Source organism: Lolium rigidum, chromosome 6, assembly GCF_022539505.1.
Source record: "Lolium rigidum isolate FL_2022 chromosome 6, APGP_CSIRO_Lrig_0.1, whole genome shotgun sequence".
Taxonomy (NCBI): Eukaryota; Viridiplantae; Streptophyta; class Magnoliopsida; order Poales; family Poaceae; genus Lolium; species Lolium rigidum.
In genome coordinates, this window is record NC_061513.1 from 291625071 (window position 1) to 291639469 (window position 14399).

At 45.5% G+C, this 14399-nt stretch overlaps 1 long non-coding RNA gene across 1 annotated transcript; it reads left to right on the plus strand.

The window, feature by feature from the left end:
• LOC124659102 lies at nucleotides 1–1527 on the plus strand. Its single transcript, XR_006989448.1, has 3 exons — nucleotides 1–54; nucleotides 440–556; nucleotides 1481–1527. It is a non-coding gene; the product is annotated as an uncharacterized LOC124659102 (long non-coding RNA).
• The last annotated feature ends 12872 nt before the right edge of the window (nucleotides 1528–14399 follow it).

The window sequence follows — 14399 nt, forward strand, 5'->3', positions numbered from 1 at the left end:
CAGGTCGCCGGCAGTACGGCGCACTGCGTTCGGCCTCGGGTACAAATTGCTATGGTGAGCTCCTTGCTGTTCCTCTATTACTCGGCTACAAACTGCTATGGTGATTTGCTGGATGTTCAATGGCGATTTGTTTGTTCCATGTGAATAATGGAATCGAAATGAAGAGATGTGATGCTGGCCCTGCGGTATAGAAGTGGAAAGTGTAGGTACAGTAGTACTAGCTAAATTTATCTGGTATTCAGGCTTTTATTTTTCGTCCGAATTGGAAAGTAAGGATCTATGCTGACCAACGATGATTGCGTACAAAGCGATAAGCACTTCACTGAACCATATAAAATCCTATGTCTTGATTGCATCACGGTGTTTTTTTGTTGCTTGATGGCTCGCCTTTGTCTCTGTTCTCATCTGTACTGAATATGCTTATTGTTGCATTTTGTAGGACTACAATTCCACGATTGAGTTCTACTGGGCTCCCTTGCTGAATCAAGTTCTGATGATGCGCTGTGGACTGTGTTGTTTCCTTGAAGTTATCTGAATTTTGAAGGGGCACATCAATGTACAATTGTACATCACGTTTATATATTTTGCGCCTGGATTCGATTCTCATATTTTTGCTCTTTTGTGGTAGTTATCTATTCTTTGAAATGAAAAATCTCGGAGGGTGTGAAAAAATCAACATGCAGAGATCATGTTTCGTTAAACATTGCATCTTGTTAGAACAAATATGAAAATAGAGAATATAATCAAGTAAACATGAGTCAAATAGTTAATGCGGAAAACCCAAACTAGGAACAAAAATCACAGGTGCATGACCATGACAGTTCCACTTGGCGAGATGTTGCCTGTGAGTGGTCAAACAAACTTTAACATTCAGTTCTGGTTAATTCACTTCTGTGCTTTCTTTAGATTTAAGAACTTGCTCACATATTTTGCATGTCTTAACCACTGTTTCACTGCATGATCAATAAATTGTTAATGGAGTCCACTTAAATTAGTGGTTAATGTGTCCATTTTTATGGCATAGAAAGCCACAGCCCACAGGTGACTTTTCTTTTGCTTCTTTTGACTGCCATTTCTAAATATTTGCAAGCAAGCTGTGGTTGGTAGATTCCATATTGTAGATTGTCCCTTGGAATACATATTGTAGATTGTATTGGTCGTGTTAATTATGATCTGTCAATGCTTCAAAGCTTTCTTGTTTTTTCTCCATGAGTTGTCAATGCTTCAAAGCTTTCTTGTTTTTTCTCCATGAGCTGTCAATGCTGCATAGTCAGATCTGAAGCCAGGTTCATAGTTACTGTTCTATGGGTTCATCTTTCCTGTCTATATATCTATCTTGTGCCCATTTAAGCCTCTGAATTGTCTAGTTCGCCACTTGTTTTGTTGTCCTAGGTTGCAGCTTACACAACAACACTACAATTGGATTTTTCATGATTTAGAATCCTCACCGCTCACCATTGCCATGGTAATGCTATTGCAGGATGTTGGCCAGGCTGCCCTTTCTGACAGCCGCTGAAACTGCCGCTGCTGCATCGGCCTTCTACCAGCCAGTAAGAATAAGATACGCCCAACTAAACTAGTCTGGATTCACCCTGTTTGTTTCCCATGTCCGGAGTTCCTCCTGCCGTGACAAACCATGCCAATTTCTGAATTTAAACTGCACGCTTATGAGGTACTGCATTTTTTATGTGGCGTAATCACTACTACTATTAAAAGAGAGAGCACGGCAGATCCAAGCCATCTGGACCATCTAATCATCTCATTTAACGGTTCAGATTAGCGCTAAAACATGTGTTAGACGCTCCCATCCCAAATCAAACTGCCATTTATCCCAAACGAAGACACCGCCCTGCACGACCTGCACATCGCCGAACCGACGTGATTTCGGCGCCGCCGCACTGCAGGCGTCGGACCGCATCCCACATAACCGACCTCCGCGCCGCCCGCCGCCCGCCACCGGCGCACTTCCCTTGCCAACATATCCCTGCCCGACGGGATTTGGGCTGCACGCCGCCGACCAGTCAATACCGCCGCCCGCCGACCACGCCTACCACGGCTTGCCCGACGGGATTCGGGCAGGGCTCGACGTTGTAGCATCCGCTGCATCTGCAGTCCGCCGCACTGCAGTTCAACTGCACCGAGCTCAACCGCGCCCAGCTCCTCCAAAACCAGCTCGTCCGTGCCCTCATTCTCCAATCCTTTAAGGTGTTTGTTTATTTCCTTGCCCAGTTGATAAATAAAGCCAATGCATCTGGATCTCCGTCGGGGAATTAAACCCCTTATAGACTTAACCAACAACGCTGGAGATATAACTCAGGATCATAAACTGCAGTAGGAATGATTCCAGATCAAATATTACTAATGTGGAGGAACCTCAACTATCTGCATCTTCCTCTCTTTTTTGAACTCTGCATCTTCTTTGATGGCTATGTGTCACTCCTCTAAACCACATTACCAACACACGGGATATGATAATTTCATTTACACGAATCCTGTTATATTGAATAACCTCTTGGCTCTTGCTAATGATAACTATGATACATCTTGTTTGCCAGGTGCAGCATTTGGGGCTTCAAATCTTCTCAGTAATGAAGCTCAGATGCCACCAACTGAGCTAGCAGGGATCTGAACATAATGAAGAAGGTTGGTATGCATGACTTAATGATCTGTTTCATTTCTCTAATGCTGGCCTTACAAAACAACAACTTCAATTTATTATGGTTCTTATTCGCAATAAATAACTATATTGTTATGCTCTTGTTGCCTGTTATACCTGTGGTTCTTTGTGTCGAGTCTACAGTTTACACCAAAATGTGATACTCCATAAGTCTATATAAGGTGAGCTACTAATTAGGTTGTGTGCAACAGAACAGAGTCCGATGGGATCAGGGGAGCCTTGTTTTCTACACCATAATACTATTCCTGTAATCACGTAGATACATTTGCTTCCGCTTGATATGTTTCAGAGGCTCGCATTTCTTTGTGTTGTGAAGTTTACCTTAACCCACTCTTGATACATAAAACAAGCTAGGTAGCAAATTTATTCAAATTCATAATTATTGAGAAGTGAAGACATCTAGCCACTCGAAAAATGGATGCAATGCCAAACTGATTATTAAGTTTGGTCTATTGAAACATTTCTGAAAGTATTATCAATATAAATAACACAGCTCTTGTAGGTGCATAAGACATCTCGATATAAAATTCCCATGGAATGAACAAAAAGTTGCTCGTGCTCTGTCTTGCAAACAATGTGGCACGTAAAATGGCTTGTGCACATACACCCTGAGTGGTAAAAAGTGTTAACTCCATTTCCTGAAAATTAAGAACACAATGAAGAAAAAAATGAATGGTACAACAGCTGAATAAATACAAAAATTACCTTTTAAGTAAATTTGTATTCTTGTATAGAACTTGATCATTGCAACTTAGAATTATCTATAATGAATCTAGGAGCATATCAATGTATTGATATGTCTCTCATGTTCCCGTTCAAAACTGAAAAGAAAAGAACAACACATATTTCCATTAAGAAAAAAATACTACATGTTCTATGTCGGACAATAGAAATAATTTGTGTAATCAATTCTATAACATGAGCAATAGCATCGGGAAGAAGTGGCAGAAATATTATAAGTGCAACTTTTTTGGAAGAGATAACACAAATATAATTAATTATGCCTTGGCATGAAGTGAGTGAGATCTGAAAATACAAATTGTAGGAAACATCAACACAAACTGTTGGGAGCATGAAAGAGTGGTTCCATACTTGCACTTTGCAGAAGCATCTACCTATATAGCCTGTATCTCCTGTCTAGCTCTCCATGGTTGGTACGTTTCTTCTCATTTTGAACTGTATTTTTTTGTTTGCGTGCAAAACGGACCGAACTGTATTTTAGCTTCAAGGTTCTGAAAAGTACTACATAAAAACAAAATAATTAATTTTCTCAATGGAGGTCTTTCCATATGGCAGAACAATGGTTTCATTATAAAAGTTAATGGTACACTTATCAACAGTTCAGCAATAACAACACGTGCCTAAAAAGATATAAGCTTAGTATATATTTTTGGGGGTCTGATGTACCTTGGTAAAAACACTATGAATTATTGTTGCTGCTGCTGGAAGTATAAAGGTTGTGTATGTTGCATTCAAAGCTGATAATCTTGTTGTAGATGCCACATTTTATTTAGCATTTTAAATGGGAACTGGGAGCTCTTCATCATTTTGTTTCTCCTTCTGGCTGTGTGATGTCCAACAGAATTTGTTCCTCTGAGTGTCAAAAAATGTTTGAACATAATTTCAAACAACTAACGAGAGTGAAATTCTATTGAATTCATGGTGATGTCCTGATCCTTTTTACATGTCCTAATAACTTACAGTTGTTTGTAAACACAATGAAACTTAAATATGAAAATATTCAATTGAGTTATGTGTATTAGTCGACACGGGCATTGCACGTGCTCCATTACTAGTAATACAAATAGCTAAGGTACCACTTTCACCAAGACAGATACACCTTTTGCATACTTAAGAAATCGTATACCAACTTGTCTAGAGCAGTTTAATTTAGTCCCTGGATATACTTCGCATTGATTACATGTTCTATATGTGAACTTGATTGTTTTCTCTGAACTCTTTAACTTAACACTCCCAGTCTGTTAATGTGTTTTTTGCACTTTGAGTTTTCAGATTCTAGTTTGCTAGCTGTTGCCTTGATGCATCTCAGTGACTAATGAGTAGTTTGTGTTTTATTTCTCCAACGTGATCTTTTCAATGAAGAAACATGGAAGAAGGTAACCAGCCAAATATTGAAAATTGGAGTGCTATCATCTGACCCAGCTCAAGCAATTGTGGTGGACTCCGGCGAGCAGAGGAGGAACACGGTGAGCTGCCTGTCGAGGTGCGCAATGAGGTGCCGAGTAGCGCGAGCTGCCGAGGAGGACTGGGACAGGAGCCCGGTGAGGACACGGACGGTGGCGCAGCGATCAACGGAGGAGCCAAAGAGAGATTCCGACGATCTACCAGAGTTGTGGGCGCTGCCGGACGAGCTGCTGGAGAGGCCAGGCGAGGTACCGGATAATCTGCTGCCTCCTCGATCAGCAACATCGGAAAGATCGTGGGCGAGCCAGAGCAGGAAGAAGACGACGTCCGCCCTCGGCGGAGCGGCAGAGGGAGCTGTGGACGGCGTGGGAGCTGCGGAGGCCTCCGGCGAGCTACTACGCGTGGTGGGGAGCAGAAGCTTCAACGCGTTGATCGCGGGCGGATCACACGCGCGTGATGTCACGCGCTGATCGCGTGAGATCAGGATCTGATCCCGCTGATCACTCGTGTGCGGGAGTATGGGGAATGTGGTGGCCGGCGGAGATCGTGGCCGGAATTTCGGATCTTGAAACTAGCTAAATTTGTAACGGGTAGAATACATGTGGGTTTATTTGTAATTTGTAAAATGAATAGAGCATGCGCAGCTCTTTTCGGGACGGAATTTTGGAGTATTCAACAACATAACAACAACTTAGTTTTGATCAATCTGTGCACATTACAAGTGATGGAAAAGAAGCATTTTCCAGCCTCGTGTTTTCCTTTTTTCAAATTTATATGCGCTAGCGTAGCCTGGTCCTATCATATTAAATGCGACATTAATATTTGATTTTGGCTGTCCCTTTAATCACAATTTCTACATTTAAAGCTGTCATCATGCCACCTTCTAAGACTAGCCACAATAGAAGTATCATAGGTAGTATCATGCATGCCATGTAGGCAAAAATCTGATGTGGCACATCAATTAATGAGGAGAGAGATGAGAGTAGTAGTATCATAGGTAGATACAGTATCATAGCACGTAAAACTAGAAATTTTAGTAGCAAACACATCATGTACACATATTTGCATTGAGATTCTACAAAACATTAAATATGATGAAACTATGATACTAATTCATGATACTATGCATTGTAGGTGTTGTATCATAAACTAGTATCATATGTATGATACTAGTCTATGATACTTTCCATTGTGACTAGTCTAATGAACCATGCTTACACCTGCTTAATTATGTGCATGTATGTGATGGATACATCCGTGTAAATAAATTCTGAAGCCTACAAGCAACAAGACACCCTGTTTTTTTTTTTTTTTTGAGGGAATAAGAATACCTGGATATGAAAGTTTTTCGTGAAGGTCTCTCACGGATATTTTATGGAAAAAATTCTACTTCATATGTAACTATAAGTTGTAGACATGTGAGTGTTGTTAGGATAACACTTGTGCCATTGGTCCACAATGTTTTTTTTGGGGTCTTATTTTATTTTTCAAATATGTTTATTTGGCTGTTTTCTGTTTCTTTCTCCATAGACTCAAACAAATGGTATACTACTGCAGATCGTGCCATTGACACTAATGCCAGGAGCCCTGCTTCAGTGCCCCCCCCCCAACCGAAGTTGAGGGGTCATATGTATGATACCTCGAAATAGGCTTTCGCCCCGCTTTATAAATAAAGCAACGACCATACAAGAGTTCACGAACTAAGAAGAAAATGCTGGGGCAGCAGCAAAACATGCCCAACGAAAAGGTATGATACAACGACTCGAAAAGAAGGAAGAATGCCACGGGACGACACTACGAAAAGATGCCGCAACCTATGCACCCTCCGAATTTGTCCCACCATGCTACTTGCACCACGATCCCCGAGCCCCGAGACAGCACCTCCAAGAAGGAATGCGACGTTGCAACGACGCTACTGTCCGGATCAGCGAGCTGATCCTAGGGTTTCCCCCGGTACTCTAAAGAGAGTGGAGGGGGAAACCTCGACGCCCTCCAAGGAGGAATGGCGACACCCTCAGGCGCCACCGCGTCGGTGCCGGACCAGCCAGCAGGAATTTCTCCCGTTCCCCTCAACCACATCCCCAAAGGATCGAAAGTGCAGCAACCCAGCGAAGAAGCGCACACACGGACACGGATGGATGCAGCATATGCAGGGCGACATAGCAAACAAACAACACTGCAGCCCACAGGGCTCAGGCCCAGAAGGGCCCTTAAGCAGTCACCAGATCCAGACCCGCCTGGTCCTGATCTGGCCCACAAGCCAGCCGTGGTTGCCGGCGCCGCCGCACTGCCGCCCGCCACCTGCATCCACCCAGCACCAGCATGTGGCATCACTTCGCAACCGCCATCTCCTCCGTCCGCCAGCACGCGCGTCCTTCGTTGAAGCACCAGCATCTCCCGTCGTGGCCCGCACCGCGTGGAGCTGCCGTCGCGACGCTGCCGACAGATCTAGGCCCGCCTGGCCCAGATCCAGCCCGCTGCGCGCTCTGCAAATCCAGCCGCGAGGACGCCCATGACTCTGGCCGGCGAGCCGCCTGCCCACCACCAGCACCACCTCAGCTCCCCGAGCCGCACGCCCGACGGCCAGCGCTGGCCACCACCGGCGCCCGACCGCCGGGGAAGAACACCTCCAGAGCTACGCCGCCGCCGTCGACTCCCGCTAGGAAGAAGTCACCGCCGCTGACATAGGCATCCCAAATGGGCCTGCCATAGATAGTACCCGGGATTTACTGAAGGCCCATTATCCGAAGAATAAGAAGATTCGGAAGCCCAAGATGTATTAAGGAAAGTTAGAGTTGTAATAGGAAGTGTTATTTGTAATCTGGCGGGATGAGTTAGAAACCATCCCGGACTCTGTAACTTGTACAATACGAAACCCTCGGCTCCACTTCCTATAAAAGGGGGAGTCGAGGGACAAAGAAAGGATCGAATCTACTGTCAACACAACCCTAGTTTTCATAATCGTCGAGTACTTTTCGCCTAAACCTTCGAGATCTACTTGCCCTCTACTTCTAGCAAAACCCTAGTCTACAATCTGTAGGCATTGACAAGTTAATCCTTTGTCAATTGGCGCCGTCTCGTGGGGATTAGAGGTTGCAAGGATCCGATCTCGATGGCACGTTCAAGATCTTCGACTTCATCAACAGCAAGCAACGCGATGGATCGAGGTAACAAGGGAAAAACTGATCTATTCAATTTTATTCCTCACCCGCCCTCCCGTATGGATGCATGTGCCTATCTGGAGGAGCCCATCATCATGACGTTCGGAGAATCCCGATTTGGCGTCAACAAGGAAGGATCCTACCGTCTCGAAGTTCCGATCTCGTCGGAATTTTCAGCGGTCGATTCTAACTTTTCGTCGAGTGACGAGGAGTTTTCGTCGCCATACTTCGTCGACAACAAGGCAAGCGGAAAGCTCGCCAAGATCTTCAGCAACACATCCTTCGAGTCGTCCGCGGACTCCTTTATAAGCAGCGACTCCGACAGCGTCGACGACTTCAACTTCATCGACAAGTCCGTCGCCATCGGAAAGGTCTTCACCACTCTATATGATGGTGTCACCAATCCTGAAAAAAATCAATGCGCAAAATATCATCAGATCTATGTGGTAGAAGGGGCAGGTACATCAGAACAACAAACGTCAGAGGCTTTCGACGAATTGGAAAATCCATACGTCGATCCCGCTGATCTCAGACATGGCTTAGGCACTAAGTATGCCGGATCCTCAACTCGCGCAAGAGTACAGCTCCCGCAAGAAGCATGGGACAGGGCTGCGAAAGCCATGGATGGTTCAGAACCTATGACCACCACTGCTACTGTACAAGAACTTCAAGCATATCAATATAGACTTGCTCGAGTAAACAGAGAGTTGGAAAAACAGACAGCATCCCTGAATAGGAGGAAAGAAGCAGCTTCTGCATCAAGCAGACGCCGAGCAGATTTAAGTCGCCATTCAGGAAATACGGGAGATAGTCACAGAGAAGCTCGGAGGAGAGCAATGTCTCGGCTGCAAAACATACCCGAAGCAGAAAGAGGAAACATAATCCAAAATCTCGACATGTCCTTTATGTCGATTGATGAAAGAGGAAACATCATCCCAAAAACGCCAGAAGCAGGTTACATGGCAACACAAGCGTACATCTTGGCGTCTAGACCACCTCCTGGGGACCCGAGAGAACCATTGTTCAATATGGCGATGGCTGGAGTAGGTGTAATGGGAACAGCGTTTGCAACAACGCCTCCCGAAGAAAATCCTAGGCAAAATAGTCCACGACCCAACACAGCAGTCCAAGATCCCCCAAGGACAAGTGGAGCGAGAGACACAGCAGTCCAAGTAAGGGTGGACAGAGCACGACAAGAAAGAAGAGAGCGTCAGCACTCACCAGAGGTTGCCGACGAAGATATGTGTGGGCTCCCGTGTTTCACGAGAAGAGTTCGAAAGACTCGAGTCCCAAAAGGGTTCAAGCTACCCGAGAATTTCAAGAAATTCGACGGCATGCAAGATCCCGAGGATTGGCTCGTAGATTATCTCGAGATGGTGAAGCTGGTAGGAGGAACCAGAGCAACAGCTATGCAAAGTATTCAAGTTCACCTGAGCGGTGCCGCAAGATCTTGGATAAAGAAACTCCCCCTAAACTCCATCGACAGCTGGGATAACTTTGAGGATATCTTCGTGAAAAACTTTCGATCCACCTGCAAGAAACCTGCGTCGTTGGAAGAGTTGAGGGCATGTCGACAAAAACACGACGAGTCGATGAGGAAATATATACAGCGGTGGAACATCATAAAGAACTCGGCAGAAGATATATCTGACGAGAGGGCAATAGATGCGTTTGTGGCAGGAGTTCGCCGAGCAGATTTCATCGAGGACTTAGGGAGAACTAACCCTAAGACCATAGCAGCACTCATGGAGATAGCCAATAAATGGGCAGATGGTGAAGACGCAATATACAACAAGCGACACAGGTCGCCAGAAGAGGATCGTGGTCGAAATTATCAAAATAGAAGGCGATTTTCTCGCCAGTTCTACAACAACGATGCTCCCGGCCATATATCGGCTGGTTTTCGAGGAAATCCTGGAGGAAATAGTCGAGATGATTATCAAAGGAGTAATGAGCAACAAGGCGACAATAGAGGTGATTTTCGCGGCAACAGGCAAAATAGCGGACCCAGGATTCAAAGACCTTACGTGTCTCCCGAGGAGATGATGAACGGTCCATGTCAAATGCACTTTTACCTCGACAACAACGGAAAAAGGCAGTCAGGACATCTCCAGAAAGACTGTCGTAATTTTCAGGCAATGCTACGAGCCGCAGGAATTGCAAATGCTCAAGCAAGTAACAGAAACCCCCGGGAGCCAAGGAGCGAGATCCACCTTCCACCTCCTCCCGCAATTACCGACGAAAATCGACATCAGCTCAGAATAGCGGCAGCACCACACCCACCTCCATATGTTGATCCTAATTCTAACGGTGTGGTCTCGATGATTCAGAAAGCTAGGCCATCCAACAGGGCGCAGAAGGTAATATCTCGACAAGTGTTCATGGCAGAGAAGATGCCTCCACCAACAGTCGAGTACTTAAATTGGTCGGGGCAAGACATCGGCTTCACAATTGCAGATCATCCGCAGCAAGTTCCTCGACCAGGACAATCAGCACTCATCTTACCCGCAGTAATCGCTGGTTTTGATGTGTCGAGAGTTTTCATAGATGGCGGCAGCAGCTTAAACCTCATGTATGCAGATACATTGAGAAAAATGAACATATCCCTGGCAAACCTGAAACCAACTGATACACGTTTCCATGGGATTACACCGGAGAAGCCAAGTTACCCATTGGGCAAAATAAACCTCGACGTTCAGTTTGGAACCCGAGAAAACTACAGGATAGAGAATCTGGAGTTCGAAGTTGTGGATTTCCCGTCGCAGTATCACGCCTTGTTGGGACGACCAGCATATGCAGGTTCATGGCCGTGCCGCATTATACATATCTGTTGTGGAGGTTGCCTGGGCCCAAGGGACCTATCACAATCAAAGGAAGTTTCGCGTTATCTGATAAATGCGACAAGGATTTTCATCGACTGTCAGAAACTTTCGGGATGCAAGCAGAATATGCGGCGCCACGGTTCACTGATTATGATGTGCTGCCAGAGGTAGGAAGATCTTCTAAGGAGCCAACTTTCAACACAAACAAGGATTCAAAAGAGGTACAGATCCACCCGACAGATCCAAAGAAAACGACGTCCATTGCCGCAAACATGGATGTCGCATAGGAAAGCGCGCTCGTCGAGTTCCTCCGTGAGCACTGGAAAATCTTTGCATGGTGTCCAGCTGACATGCCAGGAGTACCCAGGGAACTCGCCGAGCACCACCTCAATTTGGATCCTCTCGCAAGACCAGTCAAACAGCCTTTACGACGATTTTCAGAACCTAGCCGCAAAGCAATGTTATCAGAAATAGATCGACTCACAGACGCTGGTTTCATCAGAGAAATATCTACAGAAGCCACATGGGTAGCTAACCCAGTAATGGTGCCGAAGAAACACACAATAGTCCTTCGCATGTGCGTCGACTTCACGTGTCTCAATAAACATTGTCCTAAGGATCACTTTCCCCTCCCAAGGATCGATCAAATCATCGACTCCACGGCAGGATGCGAACGTCTTTCCTTTTTGGACGCATATTCTGGTTATAACCAGATCAGATTAAAAGAAGAAGATGAAGCCAAGACAGCGTTCATCACACCTTATGGCGTGTTTTGCTACAAAACAATGCCTTTTGGTTTGAAAAACGCGGGAGCAACATATCAGCGGATGATGCAGAAGTGCTTAGCAACACAGATTGGAAAAAATGTACAAGTCTACATCGACGATGTCGTAATAACATCAAAGAAAGGGTCGACTTTGGTCGAAGATCTGAAGGAAACCTTCGACAACCTCGACAAATTCTGCCTCAAGTTGAACCCGACAAAGTGTTCTTTTGGAGTTCCTGCAGGAGAACTTCTCGGGTTTTTAGTATCAGCAAGGGGGATTGAAGCTAATCCCGAAAAAATACAGGCCATCGTCACTATGAGAAAGCCAACAAAGCTGAAAGAAATACAACAGTTAACGGGGCGAGTCGCAGCTTTAAGCAGATTCGTCGCCAGGCTAGGAGAAAAGGCGCTGCCGTTCTATGCATTGATCAAACAAGGGGAAAAATTTCAATGGAACGAGGAAGCAGATAGAGCCTTCGAGAACCTCAAGCGAGCAATTTCGACACCACCGATACTGGTGGCGCCAAAAGAGAAAGAACCTCTCCTCTTGTATATCGCAGCTACACCTCAGGTGGTCAGCACGGCCCTAGTGGTCGAGAGAGAAGAAGAAGGCAAGCTTCATGGAGTTCAAAGGCCAGTATATTTCATCAGTGAAGTACTGTCGCCGTCAAAACAGCGGTACCCGCAATATCAAAAGCTAGCATATGGAGTATTCACGACAGCAAGAAAATTGCGACACTATTTTTCGGCGCACCCGATAATAGTGGTCAACGAGGCTCCCTTATCAAATATACTTGAACAACCCGAAGCTACGGGTCGTGTCTCCCTTTGGGGAATAGAACTTTCCCCTCGGGACATCACGTATGAAAAAAGAAAAGCAATAAAATCGCAGGTCTTACCAGATTTCATTGCAGAGTGGATGGAGCTACAAAACACGGGACCCCCAGATTTATCGAGAACTTGGACCATGAACTTCGACGGGTCCAAAAGATTGGAAGGCGCCGGAGCAGGCGTAATATTGGTATCACCCGAAGGCGACAAACTGAAATACGTTTTGCGGACGACATTCCCAAACGCGTCTAACAATGAAGCAGAATATGAAGCTCTCATACACGGGATGAAGATGGCGAAAGCTTGTGGTGCAACCCGACTGAAAATTTTCGGCGACTCACAATTGGTGGCACAGCAAGTCATGAACCAATGCGATGCAGTCAACGAAAGTATGATAGCATATAAAGAGGTGTATAACGAGCTCGAGAAGTTATTCGATGGTTGCGAAGTAAATCATATCAGCAGGATGAGCAACGATGAAGCCGACGTTCTTGCAAACATCGGGTCACAGTGTCTCGCGATACCTCCAGGCGTGTTTTGGGAAGAGATAAGCGAGAGATCAACAAAGCCAGCAAAAACAAAAAAGGAGAAGAAAGAGAAAACCTCGACTATCACCAAGGACACAGCAGAAGAAGAAGAAGAGCAAGAGCTAGTCATGATGGTGCAAGTTCCATGGATGCAGGCTTACATATCATATATCCTAAGGAAAACCATACCCGACGATCCAGTCGAAGCAAGGCGAATAATTAGGCGATCAAAAGCTTTTACTGTGGTAAAAGGGGAACTGTACAAACGCAGTATTTCGGGTGTGCTACAACGGTGTGTTACACCCGAAGAAGGAAGGATCATCCTAAAGGACGTGCATGAAGGAATATGCGGACACCACGCGAGTAGCAGAGCCATCGCGGCTAAGGTTTTCAGAGCAGGATTTTATTGGCTCACAGCAATCGAGGATGCAAAGGAAATAGTGCGCACTTGTGACGCGTGTCAAAGATTTGCGGCAAGACCTCACTCACCGACGAGCGGAACTTATGCCAATCCCACTGTCTTGGCCCTTTGCTCAATGGGGTCTCGACATGGTGGGTAAATTGCACAAAGCTTCGCCAGGAGGATATGAGTACTTGCTGGTGGCTGTCGACAAATTTACCAAGTGGATAGAGGCGAAGCCAATAAATTCACCAGATGCAGCATCCGCAATAAAGTTTGTGAAGAGCATTGTCTTTCGCTTTGGAGTACCTCACAGCATCGTCACAGATAACGGCAGTAACTTTACTTCCAAGGAGTTCAAAGCATATTGTGCAGAAGTGGGCATAAAACTAAGTTTTGCGTCTGTCACACATCCACAGACCAATGGTCAAGTCGAAAAGGCCAATGGCATCATCTCAATGGCATCAAGAAGCGCCTGCTAGGACCTTTAGAAAAAGCTAGGCATACTTGGCCAGAGGAGCTACCAAGTGTTTTGTGGAGTATCCGAAAAACGCCAAATACAGGAACGCAAGAAACGCCGTTCTTTTTGGTCCACGCAGCTGAAGCAGTCTTGCCAATAGAAATAGAACACGATTCTCCGCGAGTCATAGAATATGACGAAGAAACTTCGAGAAAAGCTTTGGAGGATGATGTCGACGCACTCGATGAAGCTCGAGACGAAGTCCTGTCACGAGTTGCCAAATATCAGCAGGACCTGAAAAACTATCACAGTCGACGATTGCGGCCAAGATCTTTCCAAGTGGGTGACCTGGTTTTACGACTCAATCAAAAAAGCCATGAAAAGCTCGAGTCACCGTGGCTAGGACCATACATCGTCACAGAAGTAATAGAAGGAGGAGCATACAGAATCAAAGACAAGAAGACAGGGATTGACGAGCCAAATCCCTGGAACGTGGCACAGCTCAGGCGTTTCTACGCCTAGATGTCGAAAATATAGTCTCCCTTTGTAAAGCTACAATGTACTGAAACGCCCGCGAGTTTTCAGACGCACTCTTTTCCTTTTTCGGGGC